This window comes from Kogia breviceps, chromosome 16 (assembly GCF_026419965.1).
Source record: "Kogia breviceps isolate mKogBre1 chromosome 16, mKogBre1 haplotype 1, whole genome shotgun sequence".
NCBI classification, from domain to species: Eukaryota; Metazoa; Chordata; class Mammalia; order Artiodactyla; family Physeteridae; genus Kogia; species Kogia breviceps.
Window position 1 is genome coordinate 34,749,047 of NC_081325.1, and position 12,707 is coordinate 34,761,753.

Here is a 12,707-nt window from a genome sequence, read left to right on the forward strand (position 1 = left end):
TCCAAAATCTTTGTGGTATATAATGTGAGATGCAACTAGCCACCTTTCCAATAATGACTGTATCATAGTCATTAAATATTCTATTGAAATTTTACTCTTAACCACTGTCAAGAAATGTGTGGAGGCTAATAGCTGTAACCAAGTTATTCTCCACTGAAAATAAGCATAGAATCAAAATTGGAATAATAGTAAGGTTTAATTTCTTGTTTTCCTATTTTGAGAAATTATATTATTTTGTGCTTGTGCAATGGGTCCTTTTGTAAGAAACAATATATATATATATATATATATATATATATATATATATATAACAATACATATACATGGTAAGAAAATAAAACAGTACAAAAAATTTAGAGCAAAAATTGCTTTCTTTACATACTAAAACCCTTCCTTCTAGAGTTTACAATAGATATAATTCTGTGTATCTTTACAGAAACATACAGATAAACATATGTATATATATTATTTAAAAAACAGACATTTTATTATATTATGCACATTTGTCTGTACCTTACTTTATCATTATGTCCTAGAGATTATTCCTTAGGAGTACAAATAAATCTAGCTCATTTACATTAGACTATGTAAAAGCAGTCCATTATGTGACTGTACATTGAAACTGATCTTTCTTGATTCTATAGGATTCTGCTTACTTTCCATAAGCATCAGAGTCTTCCTTCTCCTCCTTGTTATCCTCTAGTTCTTGCTTTTTCTCAAGTAGGTTAATTGCAATCTCACAATTCTATTACCTCACCATGACAATAAGTGAAAAATACGCTATATTTACTGTATTGTTACATTTATAAGATAAATTTAGTTTGTCCAAGGAATGCATGATAGTTTACTTAAAGTGCATTTTTGTGTATACAGATTATATATATATATATATATATATATATATATATATATATATATATATATATATACACACATACACACATAATAAAAGGAAAGAGAATGTGTAAGTCTAACACAGTAAGGGTGTTTAAAAGTCCTTTACAAAACAAAGCAGTTATGCTTTCGTAATTCTTACTAAATGAAGTCAGGCAGGCAGCTATTACTCAGGGTTACAGAACAATGTTCACTGTTTCCACAGAGGAGCAGCAATGTGGTATGTAAAGCATGAATGATGTGGACAGAATTGTTGGTCTCTGATGGAGTCTATAACAGCTCTCATAGTCATCATTATCCAAAAAACACCAGCTTTTCAGTAAGAAGAGTGATGACCCACAAAAGTGGTGTTTTTAAGGACATTGAATATCAGATAAGGAAGAGGTTTTAAAACTTCTACTCTAAGCAAACATTAAAAGTTGCACTAAGCAGATTTTTATCCTGAGAAAAACCACTTGGGTAGATCATTTTAACTGAAGAGTAAGAAAAATTATCTTGCTGGGAAGGAAGTAGAAAGAATGTTTTGTGACATACCTATAGGGCTTGGGAGAAAAAAATGAACCAATTTGAAATCTTACTTATCCCAGTGCCATGATTAGCCTCCTTTGTGTTCTTCTAGAATTTTTATATTTTAAGTTACAATATAAGCTATGATCATTTTGAATTGATTTTCTGCGTAGTCTGTAACAGTGATCAACACAAGTCTTATGCACTGAAAGGCAGGTTATAACTTTCATTGAAAAAAGCTATTAGTGGCCCATAGGTAAGTAGGAGAAACTGTGTTTTCTAACTTCCTTGGAACGGTCTTGATTTATGCCTGCTATTTGTGAAGATTTATTAATAATGTTCACTTTTACTCTCTAATGTACCCTCCTTTGATGCTAAGTGATCACCACTACCCACAGGCCACCTTTCTCAGAAAGAGATATAAGCTGCTGAATGACATTTAGATTAAGTAATAGGTTGGGTTTAATAAGAATCATCTGAATCACAAAGAAATTTCTTCCTTTTTGACACAATCAAAGTGTTCTGCTCCCCTTTATAACTACTCCTTACCACCACCTATCAATTCACATTTTTTAAATGGTGACATTAGAATCAGGTTATGATGGCATTTTGTTGTCAACAGCAAAATAAAGAAAAGTTCTAAAATAATAATTGAATCAGTAGAATGGGATTTATTATCAGTTACATTTTTTGTTTATATTTTTGACTATTAACAAAAATAAACTTTGATTTTTCTTTCCCCTACATGTGGCTATTGTCAATTAAAAATAGTCAATTAATTAAATAGACTTTATTCCTAATATATCAGGTAAAATTGTAAGTTGTAATATTAGTCCATGGATCAAGTTTTACATAAAGTATTTTAGAAATTTCATTGTAGATACACCAACTCCTGGGTTAAGAGTGGTAAAACTATAACCTAAGGATGTCTATACAACCTTGGAAAAGATTCTCAATCAATTTAAATTTTCATACAATGGAGTTAAAAATAGCACATAATTCATAAGTACTTTAAAGATTATTGAAAATATTAGTAAATGTAAAATGTTTACCAGTATGTTATTTGAGTATGTATTTCATTTACATTTAATGTAAGTAATGATATGATACAATTTACTTCTACAATTTTGATCTTTGTGTTATATATGACCTATGTCATTTTTTGTTTCTCTTTTCCTCCAATGTTGCCTTCTACTGTGTTAAACAGATATCTTTTTCTATACTTATATTTTTCTTATTACTTTTAAACTAAATTTCAGAGTTATTATCTTAGTGGTTGCCCTGGGTTTTAAAATTAACATATTAATTCAAAACAATCTAGTTTAGATAAATACCAACTTAATTTCAAAAATATATGAAAAACTTTGCTGCAATGCAGTTTCATTCTGTATCCCTTCCTTTGTGCTATTATTGACATACAAATGTCATCTTTATACATTTTAAGCCCATAAATGCTATTTTATAATTATTGCTTAATGAAGTTTTCTTTAAACAGATCAAAGAGTTACCAGAGTGTATTTATATTACCTTTTACGTTTTCCTGTGTAGTTACTGTTTTCTGTACAATGATTTGTGGAGATTTGAGTTACTGTTTAGTGTCCTTACAGTTCAGTTTGAAGGATTATTTTTTGTAGGGCAAGTCTGCAAACAATAGGTACCCTCAGCTTACTTTATTTGAGGATATTTTTGTTCTGTCTTCATTTTTGAAAGATATTCTTGTTTTATTTAAGACTCTTGGTTGACTTTTTTCTTTCAGCATTTAGAATATATCATCTCTGATGGTTAATATTTTGTGTCAATTTGGAGTATGTTTTTAAATGAGAACAACTTGTACATTGGTGAACTTTGAGTAAAGCAGATTGTCCTCCATAATATCAATGGGCTTCATTCAAGCAGTTGAAAGTCTGAATAGAACAAAAAGTTCAGCTTCCTCAAGCAAGAGAAAAATTCTCCAGTAGAGTGCCTTCTAACTTCATCGGCACCATCAGCTCTCCTGGGTCTCCAGCTGCTGGCCTTCAAACTGGAACTGCACCATCAGCTCTATAGTGTTTTGAGCCTGTCAAGCCCACACTACAGATTTTGGACAGCCTAGTCTCCATAATCACATAAGCCAATTCCTTAAAATAAGTCTCTTAATAGATATGTGTGAAATACACACACACACACACACATCCTATTTGTTCTATTTCTCTGAATAACTCTGACTACAGATTTTGTTACTGAGAGTAATTCTAGAGAAACGGGATCTTAAAGGTGAATTTTCTGGATTCATTCTGGAGTTTCTGGAATTGGCTGTCTAACCTGATTAGATTTAAAGACACTAATGACTCTATTTCCAGTGTAAAGAGAGCACATCCATGGTGTGATAAGCAATAGAGATAAACAAAATATCACCATTGGAAACTTCTCATCAAACATTTGTAAGAAGCAAGAAGGTGAGTGACCATGTATATGATCCTTTCAAACATTTTTCTCAAAGTAAGGAATATAATGGAATTGGGTAGTTTCTACTAATGTCACTAGACAACGTGGTAAAAGCAAAGAATGAGCTCAGGCATTCAAATTTTCAGTTCAAGGGCTCATAAAAGACCTGAAAACTTCTATGTCTATACTGAAAAATACCTTTTTTTTCTTTTTTTCTGTAACCACAGTATTGAGACTGTTGAAAAACAAACCCAGAAACTTATCTTGTTAAGTGACTAACTTAAAATGCAAAGTGAATTCTCAGTCTCACAACGTGTCTACTGTTTGAGAGCCTTGATTAGGAAGGAATGGAATCCTGAAAGTTAGAATCATGATTTGTAGAAAGATGTTGAATGAAACTGAACACATTGAGCACCAAATTATGAGGAATCTTTGCCAGTAGAAACAGCCTATCCACCTATAGTACAAGCAGCCTCTCCACTCCTTTGTGAGGAGATTAATTCTGCATTGCCTGAAGAAACTGTAATGGCTTCCCCTGAGTCAGTGCCATGCAAGACAATGCTGATTCTAGTTAGAAACCACCCACATCAACTCACTTTACTTTTAGATCTATTACTAGACTCCAGCTTACCCCCAAAGGAGAGGTATAAAATGTGACCCATGAGAAGGTGAACTACACTCCAAATTAACTACTAGAATTTTCTATTTTATATGGACAGAAATCTGGGGAATATGTGTGGGAATGGATATTAAGGGTGTGGCATAATAATTGAAGAAACATAAAATTGGATCAGAACAAATTTATTGATATGTGTCCACTAAATAGAGATTTAAAATTTAATAGTATAGACTGGAGAATTAGAAAGGGCTTTAACAGCTTGTTTGGCTTAAGCAAGGACTGGAAGGTGGCCCAGAGTGAGTGAGCTAGAAAGGCCAGTCCTGCCTTATTTTACTGTAGAGTAAGTGATTCAAAGGCTAAGCATATTAGAATGTCAGAGTGGATTTGTCATTTAAGACCTACTCACCCATGCTCACAGGGTTCAGAAGACACACCTCTCACCATGACTTGTAAGAAGTAAATTTGTGAGGGGAGCCCCCAGCACCCTTGAAGAGTTCTGTGATTGCTTTTTTCTGAAGGCTAGACCTTACAATGGGAACTGTGGTCACTGGATTGGGTCACTGAATTGGGAGTAATTGGATCCTGGGGTGACAGGAGCCAAGTGGTGGTACTCAACTGCCAAATGCAGGGTGGGTGTGGTTACTGTAATGGACAAAAGAGTCCAAAGAGCAATCAGAATAGTCTGACTCTCTCAGACCTATGTGATTGGCTAGTTGATCATGGTGTTCCTAGAAGTGAAATTAGTTAGGAAAGCTACTAAGTTCTTACCTGTATAAGCAGAAAAGTTCTATGTCAAGTGAACAAAAGTCTAGCCTAAATCATAAAAACAGACAGTCATGGCCCGTCAATCAATTCCTAGACTTGAGCCAGTTTACAGACACATAACCTTTTGAATAAAGAGTCCCCTTGAGAAAATAATTTAGTACACTGCCAAAAGTTTACACTGTTAATCATTCCCCCAGCCTTCCTGAAGAAAATTAAGGCCTTATACTAGGTTAACTGCACTGGGGAAAAGAAAATCATCAAACCTTTGGAGGCCTACTGGACACTGGCTCTGAACTGTCACTAATTCCAGGAGACACAAAACATCAATATCGTTCATGGCTCAGAAGTGTGGCTTATAGAGGTCAGTTGACCAATGGAGTTTTAGTTAGATCTACCTCCTAGTGAGCACATGGGTCCCTGATCTCATCTTGTGGTTTTATCTCCAGTTCTGGAATGCTGGATGTATTTAACCTCTGGCAGAATCCCCAGTATGGTTCTATGACCTGTGGAGTAAGGGCAATATGGCAGGAATAACCAAGTGGAATCCACTAGAATTGCCTCTACTTAGAAAAATAGTAAAGCAAAACCAATACCATATTAATGGAGGGATTGCCAAGATTAGGGTCACCATCTGAAGGATGCAGAGGTGTTGATTCCCACCACATCTCCATTCAATATGACTATTTGTCCTGTACAGAATACAGATGGATCTTTGATAATGACAGTGGATTATGGTAAGATTAATCTTGCAATGACTTCAATTGCAGCTGCTGTACCAGATGTGGATTTATTGCTTGAGCACATTAACACATCCTCTGGTACCCACTACTGATACTCTTAGTACCAGTTACTAATTTGACAAATGCTTTTTCTTTCTAAATAAAGGTGGTAAATAAACACCACCTGAAGCATTGAGCTTTTAGCTTGCCAGGCCAGCAATACCTCTTCACTGTCCTACCTCAGGAGTATATCAACTTTATGAACTCTGTCATAATTTAGTTTTGCTAAGATCTCGATACCTTTTCTATTACACACTAGTCTATTACACTGATAAAATTATACTGATTGAACCTAATGAGGAAGAAGTAGCAATGATTTTAGACATATTGATAAGACATTTACATGTCAGGAGGTGGGAAATAAATCTGACGAAAATTCAGGAGTTTTCTACCTTAGTGAAATTTCCAGAAGCCAAATGGTGTGGAGCATATTGAGATATCCTTTTTATAGTAAAAGATAAGTTGTTGAAGATGGCCCCTCCTACAACAAAAAAGGAGGCACAATGCCTGGTGGGCCCCTTTGGATATTGGAAGCAACATATTCATTTGAATGTGTTACTCTGGCCCATTTACCTAGTTTCTTGAAATGGGGCCCAGAACAAAAGAAGGATCCACAACAGATCCAGGCTGCCTCTGCCAGTTGGGTCACATGATCTTTCAGATCCAATGGTGCTTGAAGTGTCAATGTCAGATAGGGATGCTGTTTGGAGCCTTTGACAGTTCCCATGGGTGAATCAAGTACAGGTCTTTAGGATATTGGTGAAAGGTCTTTAGGATACTGGAGAAAGGTCTTTCTGTCATCCACAGATAACTACCCTCCTTTTGAGAAATAGTTCTTGGCTTGCTTCTGGGCTTTGCTAGACACTGAATTCTTAATCATGGGCCAGTAAGTTACCATGAAACCTGAACCCATCATGAACTGGGTGTTATTTGACCTACCAAGTCATAAAGTTGGACATGCAAAGCAGGAATCCATTGTCAAATAGAAATGGTATTCATGAGATTGGACCTGAGAAGGCCCTGAAGGCACAATAAGTTACATGAAGAAGTGTCCCAAATTCACAGGGTCCTGGTCCCTGCCTCACATACCTTCTCTCTCCCAAGCCTGTACCCATGGCCATGCAGAGTTCCTCATTATAAGAGGACAGGGGAAGAGAACACTTAGGCCTGGTTTATAATTGATTCTAAATAATATGCAGGCATCATTTGAAAGTGGACAACTACAGCTCTACATCTCCTTTCTGGGACCTCCCTGAAGGACAGTAGTGAGGAGAGATCATCCCAGGGGACAGGACTTCGAGTAGTGCACCTGGTTGTTTATTTTGCTCTGAAGGATAAAAGGCCAGACGTGTGATTATATACTGATTCATGATTTGTGGCAATGATTTGGATGGATTATCAGGGACTTAGAAGAAATACAGTGGGAAAATTGGTGAGAAGAAAGTCTGGGGAAAAGGAATATAGATAGACCTCTTTGAATGGGTAAAAATCACAAAGATATCATGTCAATGCTCACCAGAGGGTAACCTCAGAAGAAGAGAATTTTAAATCAGTTAATAGGGTGACATCTTCTGTGGATATCAGTCAGTCTCTTTCTCCATCTGCCCCTGTCATTACCCAATTGGCTCATGAACAAGGTGGCCCTGGTGGCAGGGATGGAGGTTATGCATGGGCTTACATTAACTAAGGATGGCCTGGCTACTCAGTCACTATTGAGTGTCCAAAATGCCAGAGGCAGGGGCCAACACTGAGTCCCCAGTATGGCACCATTTCCAGGGGTGATCAGCCAGCTACCTGGTTGCAGGTTTGCTACCTTGGACCACTTCTGTCATTTAAACTGAAGTGTTTTGTTTTTACTGAAATAGACATTTACTATAGGTACATATTTGCATCCCCTGCATGCAATGTTTCTGCCCAAATTGCCATTCATAGACTTATATAATATCTTATCCACTATCATGGTATTCCACATAGCATTGCATCTGATTATGCAACTAACTTTATAACAAATGAAGCATTGCAATGAGCTCATATTCTTAGAGTGTTCTTCACCATCGTGAAGCAGCTTACTTGTTACAACGGTGGAACTGTGTTTTGAAAATTCAGTTATAGCACCAACTGAATGGCAAAACCTTGCAGGGCTGAGGCAAGATTCTTTAAGTGGCTCTGAATCAGTGCCTAATATATAGTGCTGTTTCTCCAATAGCCAGGATCCGTGGGTCCAGGAATCAAGAGGTGGAAATGGTAGTGGCACCATTCACTATTATCCCTAGTGTCCAAGTAACAAAAGTTTGGCTTCCTGTTCTCACAACTTTATGCTCTGCTGGTCTAGAGGTCTTAGATCTAAAGAAAGGAATTGAACTGAAAGTACATATTGCCACTCAGCCATTTTGAATTCCTCATGCCTCTGAATTAACAGATAAAGAAGAGAGTTACAATGTTAACTGGGGTTATTTTTACTGAATATCAAGGGGAAATTGGACTACTATTTCAAAATGGAGGTAAAGAAGAGTATGTCTGAAATATAGGCATACTAGAGTATCTTACTATTATCATGCTCTGTGGTTAAAGCCAATGAAAAGCTACAACAACTCAATTCAGATAGAACTATTAACGGCAAAGACCTCTCAGGAGTGAAGGTTTGGGTCACACTACCAGGTAAAGAACCATGATCAGCTAAGATACTTACTGAAGGAAAAGGTAACATAGAATGGATAGTGGGAAATTGTAGTTATGAATGTCAGCTATGACCATGTGACCAGTTGCAGAATCAAATTCTGTAATTGTCATATATCCTCTTTATTTTATTATAAATATGTTAAAGCATATATCTTTGTTTTCTTCTCTCTCTCATCCCCTTATCATATAACAAAAGATATATTGACTTAATATCATAGTATTTAAGTATTATTAACTTTATATTTTAGTTATGAGATACCAAGAACAGTTACATCATCCAAGAACTTTGCTTCCTCTTCTGGGAAAAAGGATGGTATGTTTCTGGTTGTGTGAATAGTAGTGGGACCATGTAAAATGGAAGCATAACCTTGTGATTATCTTTATTTGGAGAATAAGTATGATTTAAAGATATACATTTTGGTGCCAAATTGATAAGGAGTGGACTTGTGATGGTTTATTTTTTTAACATATTTATTGGAGTATAGTTGCTTTACAATGTTGTGTTAGTTTCTGCTGTATAACAGTGAATCAGCTATATGTAGACATATATCCCCATATACCCTCCTCTCCCTCCCACCCTCCCTTCTAGGTGGTCACAAAGCACGAGCTGATCTCCCTGTGCTATGCAGCTGCTTCTCACTAGCTATCTATTTGACATTTGATAGTGTATATATGTCATTGTTACTCTCTCACTTCATCCCAGCTTCCCCATCCCCTTCCCTGTGTCCTCAAGTCCATTCTCTATGTCTGCATCTTTATTCCTGTCTGCACCTAGGTTCATCAGAACCTTCCTTTTTTTTTTTTTTTTTTTTTTAGATTCCATATATATGTGTTAGCATACAGTATTTGTTTTGCTCTTTCTGACTTACTTCACTCTGTATGACAGACTCTATGTCCATACAGTGATGGTTAATTTTATGTGTAAACTTGAAGGATGATTTTAAATAAGCTTAATACTTAAATCAATGAACTTTGGGTAAGCAGATTACCTTCCAAGATATGGGTAAGCTTCATCAAATCAGGTGAAGGCCTGAATAGGACAAAAAGAATGTTCTTCTGGAGCAAGAGAAAAATTCTTCTGCATACTGCCTTCAGAATTCATCTGTGCCATCATCTCTCCTGTGTCTCTGTCTGCCAGCATTCAGACTATAACTGCACTGCCCACTCTCCTGGGTATCAAGTCTGCTTGCCCCAAATTTAGATTTTAAACTTTTCAACCTCCATAATCACATGAACCCTTTCCTTATGATAAATAAATACATATAGATATAGATAGATATATACGGATAGATACATAGATAAATAGATAGATTTAGAGATAGATAGATATCCCATTGATTTTGTTTCTGGAGAACTCTAACCAGTATATCATCACTTTTCCTTTGTCCTTTATTGTTTCTAATGAGAAGATAGCTATAAATCATTTTGGGGTTTACTTGTACATGATGAGACTTTTTTCTCTTGCTGCTTTCAAAATTCTCTTTGCTTTTTATTTCCTCAATATTTTTGCTATGATGTGTCTGTTTTTCAATCTCTTTGAGTTAATCCTATGTCTTGGATGTTTATATCAATATTTTCCAACAAATTTGAGTAGCGCTATACCATTATATCTTCAAACAATCTTTCTGAAACTTCTCTCTGTTTGAGCCTTGTAATATGCTTATGTTGGTATGCTTGATGATGTCTCACAGTACTCTTAAGCTCTGTTCATTTATAAAAAATTATTTTTCTTTCTGTTCCTGGGACCAGATCATTTCGATTGATCTGTCTTCATTTTCACTTATTCTTTGTTCTATCACTTCCAATTTATGTTTGTGTTACTCTAGTGAATTATTTCATTTATTGTACTTTTTACCTCCAGAATTTCTGTTTGGTTATACTTATAATTTATATTTCCTTAAAGATAGTCTCTATTTGATGAACTATCATTTTCATATGTTCCTTTAATTCTTTAGACATGGTTTTTAAAGTACTTTGAACATATTTATAATTGTTGATTTAAGTTTCTGTTAAGTCTAACATCTAGTTTTCCTCAAGGGCAGTTTCTACAAGGACTGTTTTTATAGCAATATACAGGCCATAATTTTCTGTTTTGCTGCATGTCTCATAATTTTTCATGAAAAATCAACATTTTAGACAATATAATGTGACAACTCTGGAAATCAAATTTCCCTGCCAGTTTGCTTGTTTGTTTAGTTATCTTCCTTCAATAAATTTGCAGTGTGTATTTTGTGGGTTTATGTGAAGCCACTAAAGTGTATACTTGATTAGCTTAGTGATTGGCTAATGATTGGAAAGATTTTTTTTTAATGCCTTGAACCTGTATATCTCCTAGACTTTGTTGAGGGTCTGTGTTTGGGGCCATACTTTTCCACATTCCAGCAGGCAGCTTGAAACTCTGCTTTGGCATTTACTTGCTTCTTGTGCAAACCCTCAAGGTCAGCCAGAATTGAGAGATTAACATTTTCTTACATCATTCCTGGCATGCACACAGATCTGGACATGCTTTTGGAATTATAGATTCCCAGAAATATGTTGGAGATTTATAAATACACTCATGGACATCTCATTTCCTAGTTACTCCTTTTCAGTTTTGGTCAGTTGGGCAACTAGTAATGGCAGTTAAGGTAGCTACAGTATTAACATTTGCTGCTGACTGTATTCCTCAAACATTCTGGTGATAGCACTGTTCAAATAGAGCAAGCTCTGAGTCAGGTAAAACAAGCCCTGAGAAAAGAGATTTATAGAAAGAAAACTCAAATAGTGGTAATCCTCTGGAAACCTAGCTTTTGGGAGAATTCTAGACTCTTTTATTCCCTTTAGTGGCTTCTTGGCTCCAGGTTTTCACAGCTACAGCTGTTACTAGGATAAAGGTGTTCAAATCTACAGTGGAGCTGGGAAGAGGGAAATGAGATTAAGGCACGTTAAAATGCTATCAAGCTTGCTGTTTTTACCTAGATTCAATTATTTTTCTTGAATAAATACTCTTTATACTGTTGGGATTCTTTAATTAATTTGAACAATTCTGAAGAAAAATGATTTTGATAAATTTTGTCAGTGTTCTTATTGCTTTTATTGAGTGGTGAGTTTTCATACATCTTTTCTCCAATTCTGGAATTGTTTTCCCTCATCTATCAATCTTTATTTCCTCTAAATATTTACTATAGAAATACATTCATCCATTAAGTCCTTCAGTTCTTACATGATATATGACTACTAACTTTCTTTTTATTCACATTAACACTGTTTGAATGCCAGTTGTCATGAACACTGTAAATTACCTATGTATTATTCACTAACTTGTTTCCTAAAATATAGATTTCATTTTGTATTTCATCACTGCAATCTTACAGTTATTTCCCTCCACTTAAGGATAAAACATAAAAAATCCACTTAGCTTGAAATTGAAGGCTATCATATTCTGACTCTACTTATCTCTCAGTGCATTTACTACTAATCATCTCAAAGTTTTGGAAATAAATTACAACATGAAATAGACTTCTGATTTTGAAATGAGTAAAATAACACAATTAGTTTGGATTAACAATGTTCTGTCAGTTGTGACATGATAAAAATATGGTAGTCTGAATTCCCAAAGTGGGTGGATATTCAAATATTGGGCAGACATTTTGAATTATCTGATCCTATTTTCTAAACCTCAGTGTATGTAGTAACACTGCTGTGAGGACCATGGATCAAACACAATTAGATATGAAACAATTCAGATGTCTGTCAGTGCTATTTGCTGCATACTACATAGTCCAGAAAAGATTTATAAGCAAAATTTTGATGGAAACTTATTATCTCCCAAGTCAAATAAGAAAACCATGGTCATTATTACAGTTTAATGAAAGATTCTAATACTATGACCTGAGGACAGTATAACTGGGATATAAGTGATGTAAAATGGCTTGCAACACATGTGACTTTTTTTTTTTCTGTGCTCTCCCATAGCAAAGTGGTATATTGCATCCACCCCTGAAAATGGAGAGTAAATGGTTAAATGTTTATCCATGTTTGTATAGCCATTTTCCAAATAA

At 35.2% G+C, this 12,707-nt stretch overlaps 1 pseudogene; it reads left to right on the forward strand.

Moving 5' to 3' along the window:
• Window positions 1-7,028: 7,028 nt before the first annotated feature.
• On the forward strand, window positions 7,029-8,382 carry LOC136792784 (uncharacterized; annotated as a pseudogene).
• Window positions 8,383-12,707: the final 4,325 nt, after the last annotated feature.